We start from the raw sequence: 16309 nt of genomic DNA on the forward strand, positions 1-16309 counted from the left end.
CCATCTTATCTATGGTCTGCGGGTCATCCACATGACCAAAACAAAGGGTACGAAAGTAGTGAAACCGATATATCTGTTGAAGGCGATCCCACCGGTCCTATTTATTAAGTTGCAATGGCGAGTATCTTTGGACCCCAAAGAGTTGTATAAGTTGGAAAATGGAGATTTGCCTATGGTATTGGCCATTGGGCAGCTAGCTATTGCATTTGAAGGCTCCACAGAAAGAACCCGTAGGTACTATTACGACAGGTGGCTTCGAATCCAGTTTGTTAGTCGTTTGCATCTTGGTTAACAAAAATAAGCTGGAATCCCTCCATTCGTAGATCAATCAGCTAAAGTTGTTAAAACAATGCCCCGGTAAAAAGGTAGCAGAAGGTCGTTCTTTCTTACTCTAAGTTGCACTCAGGTGCTGCCGTTTTAGAGCTAGGCGATATTCTCTATGTAAACCAGTATCGTATCTGTTCGATATGGACCATTCTATAAGTATAGTCATTTCAGTCTTCCTCAAAGGATCTCCGATCTATTGTGCAACCTTCCCTTCGAAACCCACCCCACACGAATACTTCTACCCCTTATCACAGCTCCAATGCCCACAGGCATCTGTCTCTAGCACAAATCTTTTACTGAAATCAGGGAGAACCAACACAGGGGCCTCAATTAAAGCTTGCTTGAGAACATCAAAGGATTGCTTTGGCTTGTCCACACAAATGGTACTCCTTTCTTTAACAAGTTCGTGAGAGGTCTCCTAATTATGTATATACAGGATGAGTCACATCTTGACCGGAGCCATGCGGAGCACAAAAAGTGAAGAGAAAGGATTTGTTCACCACTTTAAGCCAAAAGATAGAAATGAAAGCTGTTCCCATAGAATGAGATTAGATCCCGCAAGTGAGCTATTTATACCGAAGCTTACAAGAAGCAAAGTTGAAACGGGAGCTTTCCCACCACGGCATCCAACTCTTCTCTTCCGTAAGCAATGGGGCTTTCAATGAGATAGGGAGCTGTACAATTTCACCCGTGGGTGGGGCTGGCTACGCTTGCTAGATTGGATCAAATATACATGTCCTACGCTAGGCGGAATCGTTGTTTCACTCCTCCAAGCGTTCCTTGCCAATGGGTAAAGCCTTTATCTATCACTTCGGCCGGAGACATATTAATTACCTTTTTTATCCTTGGACCCTTGAAAGCTCGCTTCCCTTCCTGAACTGAGGGAAACCGGTGCCTGAGAGATCCATTATCTGCAGTCTCTGAGCTTGATTGCACATCTTTTCCTGCTCATACATGTGTTTTTGCACGCTTGAGACCTCCTCTTTCGCTTGGCTATCCGAGGAAAGATGTCTTACGAGGTGGGTTGGACAACGTACGTAGTGAGCCTGCTGCTATCAGTGTGAAGATGAGCATCTATCTTTCTTTTCAGGATTTAGTGTGTGTGTGCTTGTTCTTAAGGGAACGTGCAAATCACCCAATCATATCAGGATGGATCCAATGGGTGTGATTTTTGTCTGTATTGATCACTTACCCACGCTATAAGAAGAAGGGCGTCATGGAAGAGTTTGGGGTCCAAAGCCACACCTTCTTTCCTCCATAGGAACAGAGGTCAGGAGCTGCCGGCAGGGCGCTGCATTCAATCCGACTGATGGCTCAAGATAAGTACGAGACGTACTTGAGATAGATAATTTATGTATTTCGCTATTTCGAATACCTAAACTGCTGCTAACAAGAATAAGTACGGAGAGATTGGATCTCCCTGGCGTAGTCCCTGAGAAGGTTTGAATTCCTCAAGACGCTCCCCATTGAAAAGAACCGAGAAGGTAACTGAAGTCACTAACCTCATCACCATAGAAATCCCACCTTCGCTGAAAAAAAGTGGGCTGGATAGCCGTCCGGGCCAGGGGCCTTTCAGGGTACATCTTAAAAAGTTCACACTTCAGAACTAGTAAAGGGCACAGTCAATTGCTCATTCATTGCCTGAGATACTTTCCGAGGAACTGTCGACAGAACGAACATCCTCCATTCTTTCAGTACCTTCAGCAGTATAGAGATGTTTAAAGAACTCATTCGTCATCCCACTCATCTCCTCTGAAGGGACAACGAAGGATTGTCTGAAGTAGGACCTATTCGTAGCTCATTTCAAATGGGCCAAAGAAACTAGGGCCACAGAGACCCCCCCTGTGTCATGAAAAGAGAAACTTTCGGTAGTCATAAAACCCTATTTTAAGAAATAAGTCATTAGATCCCGTATCAGCTATAGCAGTGAAATTCTCATAAGATTTCATCATGTCGAGCTTTAGTGCACACACCTGATCATCTCGTGCCTCTTATATAGTTTCTAGTTTAGGAGTCCGAGCTGGAAGAACAAAAGGTGGAGCTCCGCCCTAGTGTTACCCTTTGCCTCGCTCTTTAGAGGCATGAGTGGTCACAACTCGACGTAGTCTAGCAGTTCTATTTGGCGCACGAATTGCGTATAGCAAAGTTGAAGAAGGCATTCTAGGAGCTAAAGGCGTCTCACTCGTCTCTCATTCGCTCGATGCTTAAGTACCGGTTTGCTTCTACGTCTACGGTTGAACTTGAAGGCCTCGGATTCCGAAACCTGTAGAGCTTGCACGGTGAAGAACAAGTACGTACTTCATATGAAGAAATGGTAGTCGGACTCCTCTGGTTTTCTCCACAGTAGGAGTAAGCATAATCCTAAAGCCGGCCCAATGGGCTATATTTCTTTAGAGTACTCAAAAAGTATGCTTTTGTCGGAGGGAGATTGCCGGGTCTATGTAGAATAGAGAAGCAGCAAAAGAAAATAAATTGAGTAGCCAAAGGCCTCATGCACAGTATGGAAGGAAGAGGAAAAATGCACGGTACGCAATGTATGATGATGAACGTATGGAGTTAGTTCGGTGGGTTGGTTGGGGAGTAGGACCGGAGGGAGAAACTTGTCCCTTCTTGATGGCGAGTATATGCTTCAATCGATTCTTGTGCTCCCTATGCGCGTGTTCTTGATCACCGAACAAGTTACAAAATAAGTTTATGCGCTCCTATCCTTGTTCTTGTGAGTCCTTGTGAAGCTACATTGGTGATGGTTGGTGGTAGATGCGGATTACTAGCGAGCTCTGGTTGCTACTCTTAGGGATATTATTACTGTCCTTTTTTGCTATGGTTAGTCATGATTACTGATCAGTTGAGCAGTTCTTTTGAATGTACCAATTTTATTTTTTCATTTATTTGTTTCCCCCCATTTGAAACAGGGCTCAAGTCGCTTCCTGAGATGCATTTCACACCTGACTCACCTCCCACGCCTAAAATGTCTCCAGGTAAACGTTTTTCTGCTTCTCTAGTAATTCGGTGAATCCGCGGCCACTAATGCCATTCAGAGACTCTTGGCCATTTCGGCTTTCGCACCATATGATCCCTGCTCATCTGCCCACAACAAAACGGAATTTTTTTTATTTTCACTTGCGGTGTTCTCTCCATTTCTTGTTATATGCTGCTATAGGGCTATAGGAATATAGATTCAAACTTGATTGTATGATAAAACTGATTATTGATTCAATTCTTCTACTCGCAGCATCTGTTCTATTAACTTGTAACTGCCTACTAATTACAGTATCGAGTGTCCTGGTGATGCGGATGCTATATATATAGTCTTCTCAAACTCTGAGTGCACAGATCTGTTAAGTTGTAACTGTACCTTCTAGTTTTTTAATCTGAGCAATCGTTGATCATCTCATCCATTTGATCGTTTGAACACTGGAATTAATATCTTTGCGGAATCGTTGATCATACTTCGTGTGTACTAATTGAAATCAGTTGTGCATGTCCGTGCTGCTGCCGCCCCAGGACAAGTGAAGTGCCCCCGTCGACTATGGAGGAGATTTTGACGTCCGTGCCGCGCGATCGGTCGGGATCGGTGGCCTTCAGTTCCTGCCGGATTTCCCTTGTGACGTTATTCCTCGCAGCAGCAGCTGCAGCCTTGATCACGTTGCTGTTCTGATACATGCTTGTCTGACCTCGCTCTTGAACTTGTGCATGTCTGCTTCGTCTTTCTTGATCGGTTCCTCGTGTTGCATACAATGAAGTGGTGTCATGTGACGCTGGGCATAATCTCTGAAAACTCCTGACTGGTTCGGTGTGGTTTTGTTTATTCAACACCAATTGCCTTAGCTTTGTTTTTCTGAAGGAGACAGAGAAGAGAGTAGCTAGATTTCTTTTTCTATTTTGATTTACAAATGGTCCGGTTTTATTTCAAAATGGTCCGTACTTTTCGATCTTTGGGCTTATTAAGCTTAAGAATCTTACTTAATAGGAGAAAATAGCCTCCTAAACATATGGCTAGCAACTGGTTCACATGGAGTACGCAAGAAAGGCAAAAGCACTACGAATTATTGATTTAGGAATGGGAATGGGCTAGAACCCTGGGTTCTTCCTTATATAATTAATGGTCTTTTCATTCTAATACTCTATCCAAGAGTTCTTAGTATTTAGCAAAGCTGTTCCTATCTAACGGATAAAAACAGGATCAAATGACAAAGACATTGTTTGTGGAGAAAGAGGTGGCTTTTCCCGGATGAAATGAAACATTTGATTTGTGTAACAGGAGAAAGATTTCCCACTCCTTAGCCATAAAGATATGTGGCCATGAAAAAGGGAGGGGATTCAGTGGAACAGGATTGGCCGGGCGGTAGAGTCGTGGAAACACTTGTTGATTCCTATTTTGGACCCTAGCTCCATGGAACAATATGCTAATGCGGAAACATGGAAGAATTGCAATCTTAGATCAAAACACTATGTGTGGAAAGCTTGATAAGGGTCAGTTACTTGTACATTTGATTAGTATGAGCCACTCACATCATTTTTTAAGGATAGGTGGGAGTTGGACCCTACAATAAAGAGCAGATAGCCCACATGAATCATGGGAATAACAATACGAGGCCTTTGACGAGTAAAGGAGAAATGCAAGATTTGGATCCGCGATTTCAACAAGTAGTTCGTGCTTCGTCGGCAGGGGAGACTATAGGCCATGAAAACCCACCCCTGGTATCTCCACCTATGGATTGAGAGTCAAAAAGTGTGAATTTCGTATGTCCCGCTGGCACACGATTTCAATTACTTTTCTGGTTTCCCGTTTCGGAGATCCGATAATGGAATGCTAAATCGATATATGGGGTCGAGCCAGGGTACTTATCCTCCCGTCTATAAATCAATGACAAATAAAAGACCAAAGCGGTGATAAATCAAGGGGCGGACAGGAGCAACATCGTAGCTAGGAACAGGTGCTGCACCGTAGCTAGTAGGAAGAAGTACAACATAGCTACATTCCCCATAGGGTTGGCGCCCCTCTTCTCCAATACAAATTGAATCATAGCAAGGGCTAAGCTATCTTAAAACCTACTATCAATCTGTTTATAGAACTCAATACTACTATCCATGAGATCATCATAACAAAAACTAGAATTGCCCAGCGAAATAGGAATAGAAAGAAATCCAGGGTAACTTGTATCATGAGATGGGTCCATTCCAATTGGAATTCCGTACGGCTACAACTCTTTTTAAACGAGTCGAAGTCCAGTCTTGTCACTTTCCCATCATCCCTTTCCGCATCGTCCTTCTCTATTGGGGGCTCCCAACACCTCAGCCAATTCGTGCAGCATCTTATTCAGGATCTCGGTGCTCCCAAAAGTTGTGAGCGACTGCAGGAACAAGACTCTGCCACCTCTGTGCGTCACCGAATGAAGGAAGGAAAGAGCATGTCGTACATAAACCTGGATTTTTTCCATGTCGTCCGTATCTACGCACGGCACGATACATAAATCCTGCAACAGGAAGCCAAATTTTTCTACTGGATCAACATCCACCATCTTCTTCGGACTCAGACACAAGAATGAAACCGCCAAAAACATGAAACAGAACAAAGAGGAGTAGTACATCAACTGAATCATAGTCTGACACCGTCGATGGTTGGCTGTCGTGAGGAGGGTGCATTGCAGCAGTTGCTGGTAGGATTTTGCTGTTGCTATGTTCTTGCCGCAGATGATGATATATGTAGATGGGTGAGGTTTTGGACTCGAGATATTGCTGGGAGATCACATTTGCCATCGCATTCCAAACAATTCGTGAGCCGTTTAGCTGGTTTAGTGGACATTTGCCTTGTTGATCAACTGTTTAGTATACCCAGTTCTGTAGAATTGTTTTGTGCCTGGAACTCCGAACGACCCTTATACTGTTCTGCTTTCTGCTACTTCTTGTTCTGCTTTGCCGAGAGAATTTCACCTCTGTGGAATGCCCTATAGCAATATTTAGCTATATTACCCCTCTAGCTATATTTAGCTAGTTCACCGTTGTATATGACCAAGGTTTACACCTGAGAGTCGTAGTAAATCCTCGCATTCGTGAAACTGATCAGATGAGAACGAAACTGGTGGGAACAATCAACTATACGGCAGCTGCGAAGTTCTAGTTGGCTTCTGAAAATCAACTATGCTGAAATAGATTCTCTTTTGAGAGCCCTACATATACCGATCAAACATTCCATTTCAGACTTGTCTGCTTTACTATCTAATAAGTTTGATAGAAATCAAGGCGGGTATAGCTTCCTTTGATCCATACCGTAATATTCAAGCTGACTTTGTCAACTTATTCCCCTTTTTTCAGGTTGAATTGACAACGCTGTACTTTCTTCAACCATAGGAATCAGAATTTCGTAGGTAGAGGGGGCCAAGGTGCCAGAAACATGGATTTCATGGAAACAAGGTAATCCGTAGTTGGTAGCAGATGTTCGGCGGGATCAGATATCGTCCGTCTTGTCTCTGCATTCGAGGAATGCTTGTAGCTGTGCTAGGCGTGAGAAGAACTCTACAATACGATTTCTACGATTGGTACCAGATTGGAATTCATTCTCGGAACTCTCCTCTAGAGAATGGCCTGGCTAAAGAGAGTGATAGATCCATCGTGTCGTGTGGAAACTAAAGCTAGGCGCCGCTATTCGTCCTCAGCCGTATTCTCATTCTGGGAAAAGGTATGGCTCGTTCTGGGAAACGATTAGTAGTAGTGGTGGATGGCAGGTATGGAAGGATCCCGGCAAGTTCCTATCTGAGATTACCACCGGCCCTGCCCTGAGCTGACTTCTTTGCTAGTAGTGAAGTGCGTTTTCACTTAGCTGGAAAAGTCCATAATCCGATTTGACCTCGGGAGCCTGTCCACGGATCTGATCAAACTATGATTCCCTAGTGCCAAAAGTCCTAAAGCCTATGGCGCCAAGCATGGGGAGTCCGCGGAGAAGAAAAACTCTATTTCGCTATGGGCCAAAACTAGTGTTTTTTCAGATTTCTAGTCTAGTTTAAGTGCAGGGCTAGAGAGTTCTCTTCCAGTATTCTTAGCTGACTGTCCGCTTGCTTGACTTGAACAAATAGCTTTTGTTTCCACAAGGCAGATCCCATTCGTCGAATGCAAAGGACAAGAAAGACGGATTCTGGCTGGAAGGAAGGGTTCTTGTATTGGTTCTTCTGGTGCGCTACTTCCTTGTGCTGTGCCAGATTGGAATTGGTATCGGAATCCTGGTTGGTAGAAGGAAGCTCGGGTATTGCTTATTGTTGAAAGCACTCGTTTGTTCCGGCTCGTGAGTTGAAAGCACTCGTTTGTTCCGGCTCGTGATGTGTCTGACGCATGCATAGAATCAAGATCTATTGAGACCAGGATGTTTGTTTCTTCCTCGAAACAAGAGATACGCTCTGGCTTATTTGCATTCGACCGGAGAACCTCACTTATCAACTGCCCTAGATTGGATCTACTTACGATTTGAGAAACTGGATCCAGAACCCCTGTTTTTGATGCAGAATCGGTGGTTCCTTCTCTTTTTCGTGATTTCATCCATAAATCAATGGAAAGAGCACTTTATTCAGTGAATTGACACGTTCCTGATGCTTTTACAGTAGCAGCAGTCTCGGTAGCAGAAGTAGATCCGAGTGTAGATACCGGGATCATATCACCACTATTGACTATTTCAATTCATTCACATCTGCTCGTATCAATCAAAGTTTCCTATCAAGCAATCCCAGCAGCAATCAAGTTGGCACCCACTATATAAGATGCACTATTTCCTGATCTTGTCCCAAACCCAACTCGGCACTTTTAGACCTGGCCCTCCCTTCTCCGACAATATATGCAACCTTAAAGAAAAGAGACCACTCTCAGAACGACCCTTCGGAAAGCCCCACAACAAGCTATCCCAGAAGAAATCGTATAACTTGGCCAAAGTATTCACTTCCAGTTCCCTTTGCAATAAGATCACAGTAGATACTGTTTAGAAGGCTCACTCTCTCGTCTACAAAAAAGAGATGTGTGCTTACTTCTTGGAGATTGACTCCTGCCGGTAAGTGCACACCCTCAGTAGTATCTCTATAGACTTTATAGAGTATTTCCAATTGATAAATGATTTGTTCTTTAAGAACATCTTTGGATATATCAGTTACTTGTGTTTCAACATTAATAGCATTTATGTGATGGATCATCCGGCCAGCCCTAACGGCGACAAGAATAGCTATCGACAATGACAAACCCAATGAGACAATATACTCAAATAGAATCGTTTCCATAAAAATCTGCCATCATTTTTTTAGTCATACTTGTCCCTTAGCGGACTCACTCTTGTCTTGGTTCATCTAAGGAGTGATAAGTGCCAGGAGTCTGCCTCTAGCATCAATACATGTCCTAGTTACGAACAAAGAAGCGGTGCTGTCTCCTTAGCGTTAGTGGCCTTATGCCTATTTCAGTATACGCCCGTGTCAATATGTCTAGACTTACCTATACCCATGCTTCCTTCTTCTTTGACTAGCTTGCTTCCCCTATCAAATAGAACGGGAATGACTGCGTGCTTGGCCATCATTAGTAAGCCCGCGTAGGGTAGGACCATCATCGAGCAAATGTTCCTTCAAAGGCGCGGAGCGTGCTATGGCAGATTTTCATCCCGCAAGAGGATGCGCCTAACTAAAACGCCAAAAGGCAATGCAGCCCAATCCGTTGCTTTGCTTGTTGGGTCCACTTTATGAAAGTTTCTTTGTTCATAACATTAGTAGTTACTCACTGCATTAGTAGTTACTCACTGGGTGGGTGCACCAACGACTTTCTAGGAATTTGAGTTGCTCAATACAGACGGAAAGATTCTTTCGTGAAATAAAAGAACGGTAGGTTGATGAGGGAAAGGAAACCAGATCTTTTTTCTATGGTATGGCCTGGGTGGCCTAAGCAAAATCCCGAGATATGAAGGAGCCAATCAATCTACCCGCCCGAGGTAAGCTTGCTCCTCACTTGAGTTGAAGCTGCCTCCGCTCCCTGCCGTCATACGGATTGATTTACTTTATCTTGACATACGCTACGCATATATTTGCTAGAGATATCAATCGAAATAAATAGGAGCTTTCTGAAAATAGAAATCGATATATCCATGGTATTGAATGGACAAGAATTGAATGGGATTGTGGCACCCAGTGATACACTATGCCATGTTACGAACAAAGAAATGATCAAGAATTTCATTATGGCATGGCGCTATAGGCCATCGATTCGGTTATAGGAGTAGACGCGGGCAATGGCAAAGAGGAACATTTGGATGGACGACCTCCAAGACACGAGTCACTACTTTAGAACTACGTTATTCCCTAGCGTCAGGTACACATCCGGGGTTGAAGAAGGGACGCATATCAAATAAATGCGATCTAGATCCCTTTAACAGATTAGCAGCATCTTCGCATTCCGAGCCGAGACTATTATGATTACCTACCGAATTGGAGGAATCAAAGATCCTTACTTGAGGAACTTAACTGGCACTCTACTGATTGGACTTTACCGACTTCAGAAACCAGACAAGATTCTATACCGAGCTGACCTATCAACCAGACGGACTTGAACAACTGACCTGTCTGCTGTTGTTATTGCCGGGCCTCCAGGCCATACCAATTCACCGAGTTAGAAACCGGACCAGAGCTATTAACCGACTTGACGTGCTTTCCTGACTGACAGACCAGACAGACCAATCCAACGAACTGACTTTACTAGCTTATCGAGCCGAGGAGACAAGACGGATCCATATAAGGATACCAGCAACCCGAAGAGAAGAACCCCAGTTTATTAGAGAGATCCGTTCTATTTCACTAGTTGGGTTTCTGTCTCGGCCTGGCATCTTTGGACAAGAATAAGAAGTATAAGTAGCAGCTTCCTATTCCTTAGTACTTTCCTGTAGTGTAGTTTCTCAAACCAGTGCTTTTCCTGGAATGGATAGAATTCCTCAACTCTAGGAAAACCTGGTATGACAAATTCCGTATAATATGCAAAATTCCGTTTCCGTATAAAATAAATAAGTAGACTAGCTCTGGACCGGAAATCCAAACCCTGAAAACAAAAGACAGGACAGGTATGAATCACTAAACCTGAGAGCTTCCTTCTCTTCTCCCAAAGCCAACTCTGGATTTTCCTCCTTCCGGCAAAGTCAGAGTGATGCTATCTCTCCTCTCCCCGGCCCTCCGGGATGAAGAATGTCCAACATCCTCTTCTTGGATACCAGATTCCATCCTTATCCACCTGGCTAGAAGCTGGCTAGAAGATCGAATTTCTTGGAATGAGTATCTTTGAGGTGTTTACGTAACTCATCCAGTCCAGAAATAGCTTGACCTGTCCAATTTCGAACGAATCAAGATATCCTATCGTTCCGGTAGCTATAGTAGCTATCTGTTCTTCCACTGGGAGAAGGTTTGATTGGGATTGTTTAAGCAATTCCCGTCATAAAAACAATGGATTCTGGCTAGTTTTATCGAGAGCAGAGGCGAATAATAGGCTTGTCACTCTGCGAATTGAGCTAGTTCCTATTTGGATTTGCCAGCTACTTGTTTCATTGCGGCACATTTGAGCCGCTGATCCTACTCTGGAAAGTGAAATACCCACATGAATAGCAGGTCGAATTCCGGCATGGAATAGATCCGCAGATAAGAAGATTTGTCCATCTTGGAGATTACATTAGTAGGAATATAGGCGGAAACCACTCCAGTTGGGCATACTCTCTTCGCCCAAAAGAGAATTGCATTGAGTGGCTCTTTCTAAAAGGCGTGAATGCCAATCAAATCAACCCTATCCTTATGGAGAATAGAGATCCACCCACCCACCTTCTATATTCTCCCATCCCCGAGGGAAGACCAGGCACGGCCGAGAAAGAAGTGTCTCGTATTCAGCAGCTCGCCTAAGTCCTAACGTTAGTGGAAAGAGTAAGATAAGAAAGCTTAAGCGTGGTAGCCCACAGACCAAATATGAGAAGTTATGTTTTGAAAGCTTCTTATTGAGTCTAGTACTATCCTTTGGAAATTCTTGGTCCTCAGATCTGATACCATAACCAGCATCTACATGCTCATGCTGCAAACTATCACATAGGTCCTATTTCAGGTTCATTTACTTTCTCAAATAAGTAACTTTGTCTAATGTTCCCCGAACGAGTAGTTAAAACAACCACCCCCTGATCCGAAAGGAATGGGTGTTCCTGAGGCTTATTCAAAGGGCTTTCTAGTGAGTTAATGGGGAATGAGGGTATCACCCATAACCAGTTTGAAGATGCAAAAATTCTGTTCTTGTCAAGGAGGGGGATTAGCTACACAACCAAGGAAGGCCTTTTTAGATTATTAATATTCTGACTGCTTTTCACTCTTGTCTAGATCTTGCTTTTGCTTAGAGGGCAGGCCGCAGGACAAAGCAAGAGCTTGAATGCGAGGGGCGCTGCGAATGTTTGCTTCGAAGGAGCCTGTGAGCCAGTGATAATTAGACCCGTTAGTTAGTAGGGACAACTTGAAGTAGGGACAACTTGAATACTCCACCTGTGTCTAATCATCCACTCGACCAGCCAATGAAACGAATTGAGATGAAAGTGATCGAAAGTTATCTCCCATAGAAGGAGCTATGTTTGCGAAGGATCGAAGAGAGCGTTGAGGGCGCTAGCAACAGCGTGTTTGTTTCAACACAAGAAGTGCCGATCCAAGATTTAAGAACTCAATCGTCCGTCCGACCGAATCACTCGTTTATGGCTCTGATTCCAAGTCAGGGTTTAAAACAGCGGTGACCCAGCTAGTTGAAAAGTTTTTACTTGGAACACCAGACATGAGAGCCAGCTACAGAGACAGCTAATGATATCAAAGTTGACGAAACAAGAGAGTTTCATTCAATTCTTTTCAGAGTGTACGCCTATGATCAATAGTTCCTTATGTAAAGGATCTTTCCCTTCTCATATTCTATTCGAGAGTTCTCAGTATTTAGCAAAGCTATTCCTATCTAACGGAGGGCTATTGGATCAAATGAAAAAACATTGTTGAGAAATAGTAGCCACCCGAAGTAGAGGGAATCCAACCTTGCCCAGTCGATGCTCAAGTGGCCCAAAGAAGCAATCTGAAAAGGGAAGAGCTTGTTCTGAAGGAACCGCACTCAAAGGGAATGTTTACTTTATCAAATCATTCTTACTCCTTGGTTACCCCTGATGAAACGAGCCTATTCATTTGACCATTCGCTAGTTTGTAAACTGCGCCTACTTCATGCACAGAACTCCGCTCTACTGGAGGCTTGGCATGCTCGAAAAGAAAAAAAAGCGGAGTCAATCTTTTCAAATTCCTTGCGAACAATACCGAAGACTTGCGGCGTGTAGTTGCTTGCGTGAGATTTCTCAAGATTGTAGAAAGGGGTTTTTAAAACAGGTTCCTTCCGTCTGAGAGGCTTTGCAATCCAACTCAGTCTCCTTTGTGTGCGCGCACACGCAAGCCAAGTTTCACTTTTAATACCCCTGCCTTCCCGACCACGGATAGGCTGCGGGGCTTTGCACTTCAGCCCCATTGTGTCAATACCACATCAAGGTGACAGGATTCGAACCTATGGCCCTCTGTACCCAAAACAGATGCGCTGACTAGACTGCGCTACACCTCGTCCCCCCCTTAGAACATATGGATCTACCCGATCGATAAAGAAAAGAACCGCAGCGCTGTCGCCCACCCCGCTTTGGGCACAGGGAGGCGAGAACCACCGCTTTTAGGAAAGAAGCCTACAATTTGATTCTCGTCTCGTTTCACTTGCATTTTATTTCGTTCAGTCTCGTTCTGAGAGTGGAATCGAACCACTCACTCCGTTTGGATTTCGAGTCCAAAGGGCCCAGCCAGCGAAAGAGGATTTACAGTCCCACGCAGCCTGCCAGAACCTTTTTCTTGCTTGATTTTTATACGATTTTTTGAGCACTAGCGCAAAAGCCGTTGCGCGTTAGCGCATCCGTTTTCTTGCTTGATTTTTATACGATTTTCTGAAGTGATCTGTCCAACTAAGTAGAAAAGGACACTAGAGTGTGGCTACACGTGGTATAGGGCTGCTCGTCCCGCCTGGTGTTTAGAAATGACATCCAATCTTTCGGTACCTATCATATATTCTAGGTGGATAAACTTATTTTTGATCAGCATCAATGGGAGATCTGATGTTTTAGAATGACCTTCCCCCGATCAGAGAAGGGGCTTGGTCTGGAACGGATTGAGACGGAAAGCGATAATCAATCGCCGCGTGGTGGAACGCTTGTTGGAGAAGGGTAAGCGCCTCCATGTCGTAGGGGTGGGTAGGCCAATAGAAGACTAGGGAACTTAGCCTAGCCACTCAGTTCTGCCCCGAGCCAAGTCTATTTAGTGTCAGCGAACACATACCACTATCTATATATAGGTTTTTCTTTTTCGTAGAGGTTGTCGCTTAGGTCCTTGGACACTTCCTTCATGAAGCTTGAGGAAGCACTCACTTTTCTATCCACGGCATTCTTGGTTCTGCACTTAGTCTTGAACCTGTGTTGGTTTGGGACGTCAATCTCATTCGTCAGCGTTGTGTGCCGTGTACTATGATTGCTTTCTTCTTGCTGTCAAATCCCAGTCTATCTTTCACTGAGCTTCCTTCGCTTGGAATTCAAAGTCCAAAAAAAAGGAAGAAAGCGTACTGTGAGGTATGAATGATCAAATGTCTACGGGTGTCATTGAATATCATGGGGTACGAACTTGTAAGGTCATGGCGTAGGGTATTGGATAGGCTGGTCCGCTGGTCGAAGTCATTGCAGGGTGTGCTACGGACAGCTATTGTTCCTGGGCATTTCCTTTCTCTCGTCATCACGCCAACATACACAAGGCTTGCCTTCACAGGGCCCCACCTTGACTTGCCATCATGGCTACACTCTTTTCATCAAAGCAACTCTTCTTAAGAAGATCCCTTGGTCCCCACAACGAAGTTCCTCCATAGAGAACCCAACTGCACAGCACCATCGCAAAGGTTTCTTCGTAACTCGATTAGTCTCACTCAAGAGAACTCATCTACACGGAAGGTCTTTTAAGTGCCAGTTGTACCCGCACAGAAGTTTTAAGCCCTCAACTACACCAGGATGCCCCCTACAGTAGCATCACAACTTTTCTCACCATGGACAGCTCGCCAGTCTTCTTGCATCAGCCACACCTAATTACAAATGACCTTGGCCTCTCCATGCTCGTCATTTACATTTAAACTGCACACCCCCTTGTTGAGGTCTTACTCCAAAGGTACGACCTCTAGCACATGACCATTCCTCACTCAAGTCATCGACACCCTCGTCGATGTACCTGTTGAAAGAAGAAATTCCACTATCTCTCAAATGAAATGAGGTTTTTGAACTCCTATATAACAGAGTTTCATTGATGCCAAAGGGGGTTTTCCTCAAACGATTGGAACCAGAATAAAATAAAAAAAAGAATGAAAGAGTCAATCTATCTTAGTCAAGGCGCTCGCTCTGCCACAAAGGGAGGCACTGGCAAAATCTAAATAGAAAAGAGATGTTTCCAATTAAACCATAGATGTCCACTTCATACTTATAGTATTCTATTTCGGCTTGCTTGGGTTCATTCAAGGCATCTTCATATCTATTAAAGAAATCAATCAGCTCCTAATTAGGTCCCCCAAGGCGAGCGAAGTGACGTTTTTTATTTCTCTTCCTCCCGTCAGAAAAAAAAAAGATTTCTAGGACCGGATGCATAACAAGAAAAGACAGAATAGTAGTGGTGCCTGCGCGCAAACAATCTTAGAACTGAGCTCTTGTAAAGGTGGGCGTTCCTATGCTCAAAGCCCATATCTCAGATGCATGCCCATTGGAATAGCCCATCACCAGGATGAAATTATCCATTTAGCGCAGTTCCCCTTTCCTCTCTTCTTATATAAACTTCACATCCTAAACCAAAAGGAAGGGAGAAGCGAACTTGACCTGGTGGTTTTTTATCATTTCATTGACCTTCGAACCGCTCTTGCCCTCCCCTTTCACTTTCTTTCCTAAATGTGTGACTGATACCAATCCCTATGTTGTACACTCTTCCACTAACTAGAGAGAACCATGCCTGAAGTAGAAAGAACCAATTACAAGTGTTCATAGTGGTCTAAGAAAATCAACCCTGACCGTGAAGGTTCCTAGTGTTGATACCAGTTGTTGGAGATAATGGAAGGAAGCAACAAAACAGAGAGAGGATCCAGTGTAATCTTAACTACATCTCAGCTCTTATACAAAAGCTTATGTTACAATACATGGTACTAGTCCAATTTATAGAAAATAGCAAACCGACACAAAGTCATTATCGACTCAAGTAACAACTATTTCTATTTTGTTCACAGCTCATTCCTAGCTAAGACATAACGGCGGGTAGGCAAACAACTTGATTCAGGTCAATACAATACTCTTCTTCGAACTTGCAAGCTTGGGACACAAGCGTAAACTGAAAAAGAAGTAAGACCAGGTACACTGCTAAACATAAGTATAAAGAGGTGGAAGGCTGGCCGTGCTTGTGCTCACCTACAGGTCTGTCCCAGCATACAGTATCGAAAAAGACTGTCTCTTATTTTTGATTTGTCTAAATCAGCGTATATTAACTAATACTACTTTATCCAGTCAATAATGAATTGAAAGGTCGTCTTTAATTCAAAAGTGCATAAGCAAGCAAGGAACGGAAGGCATGCTAACTACACTACTAGAGTCAAGAAAAAAAACGACACTACAAACCAAACTACTTGAGTAAGAATCAAAGCTTATTGAAGATGCTAGAAAATCTATGAACAAGTACCAGGTTAGTAATTCAATTGTGATATCTTCTGCAGCGTTTTCTCTCTGTTGCTATTCTCAGCACTTTGGAAAGTATCTATGCAAAGGAATTAGTATTAAGAATAGCTTGGTTTGGTGCAAATGTAATATAAAAAAGGCATTCCCCTATATGCTGTTAGATGTACTGCAAAAAGGTCAAGTTAAAGAAATATTAGGAAAATTGTTTCGGCT

General features: G+C 43.7%; 1 non-coding gene across 1 annotated transcript; it reads right to left on the minus strand.

Moving 5' to 3' along the window:
• Positions 1-12858: 12858 nt before the first annotated feature.
• TRNAP-UGG (transfer RNA proline (anticodon UGG)) lies at positions 12859-12933 on the minus strand. The gene has a single exon. It is a non-coding gene; the product is annotated as a tRNA-Pro (tRNA).
• Between the last annotated feature and the right edge of the window lie 3376 nt (positions 12934-16309).

Source organism: Triticum aestivum, chromosome 2B (assembly GCF_018294505.1).
Source record: "Triticum aestivum cultivar Chinese Spring chromosome 2B, IWGSC CS RefSeq v2.1, whole genome shotgun sequence".
Classification (NCBI taxonomy): Eukaryota; Viridiplantae; Streptophyta; class Magnoliopsida; order Poales; family Poaceae; genus Triticum; species Triticum aestivum.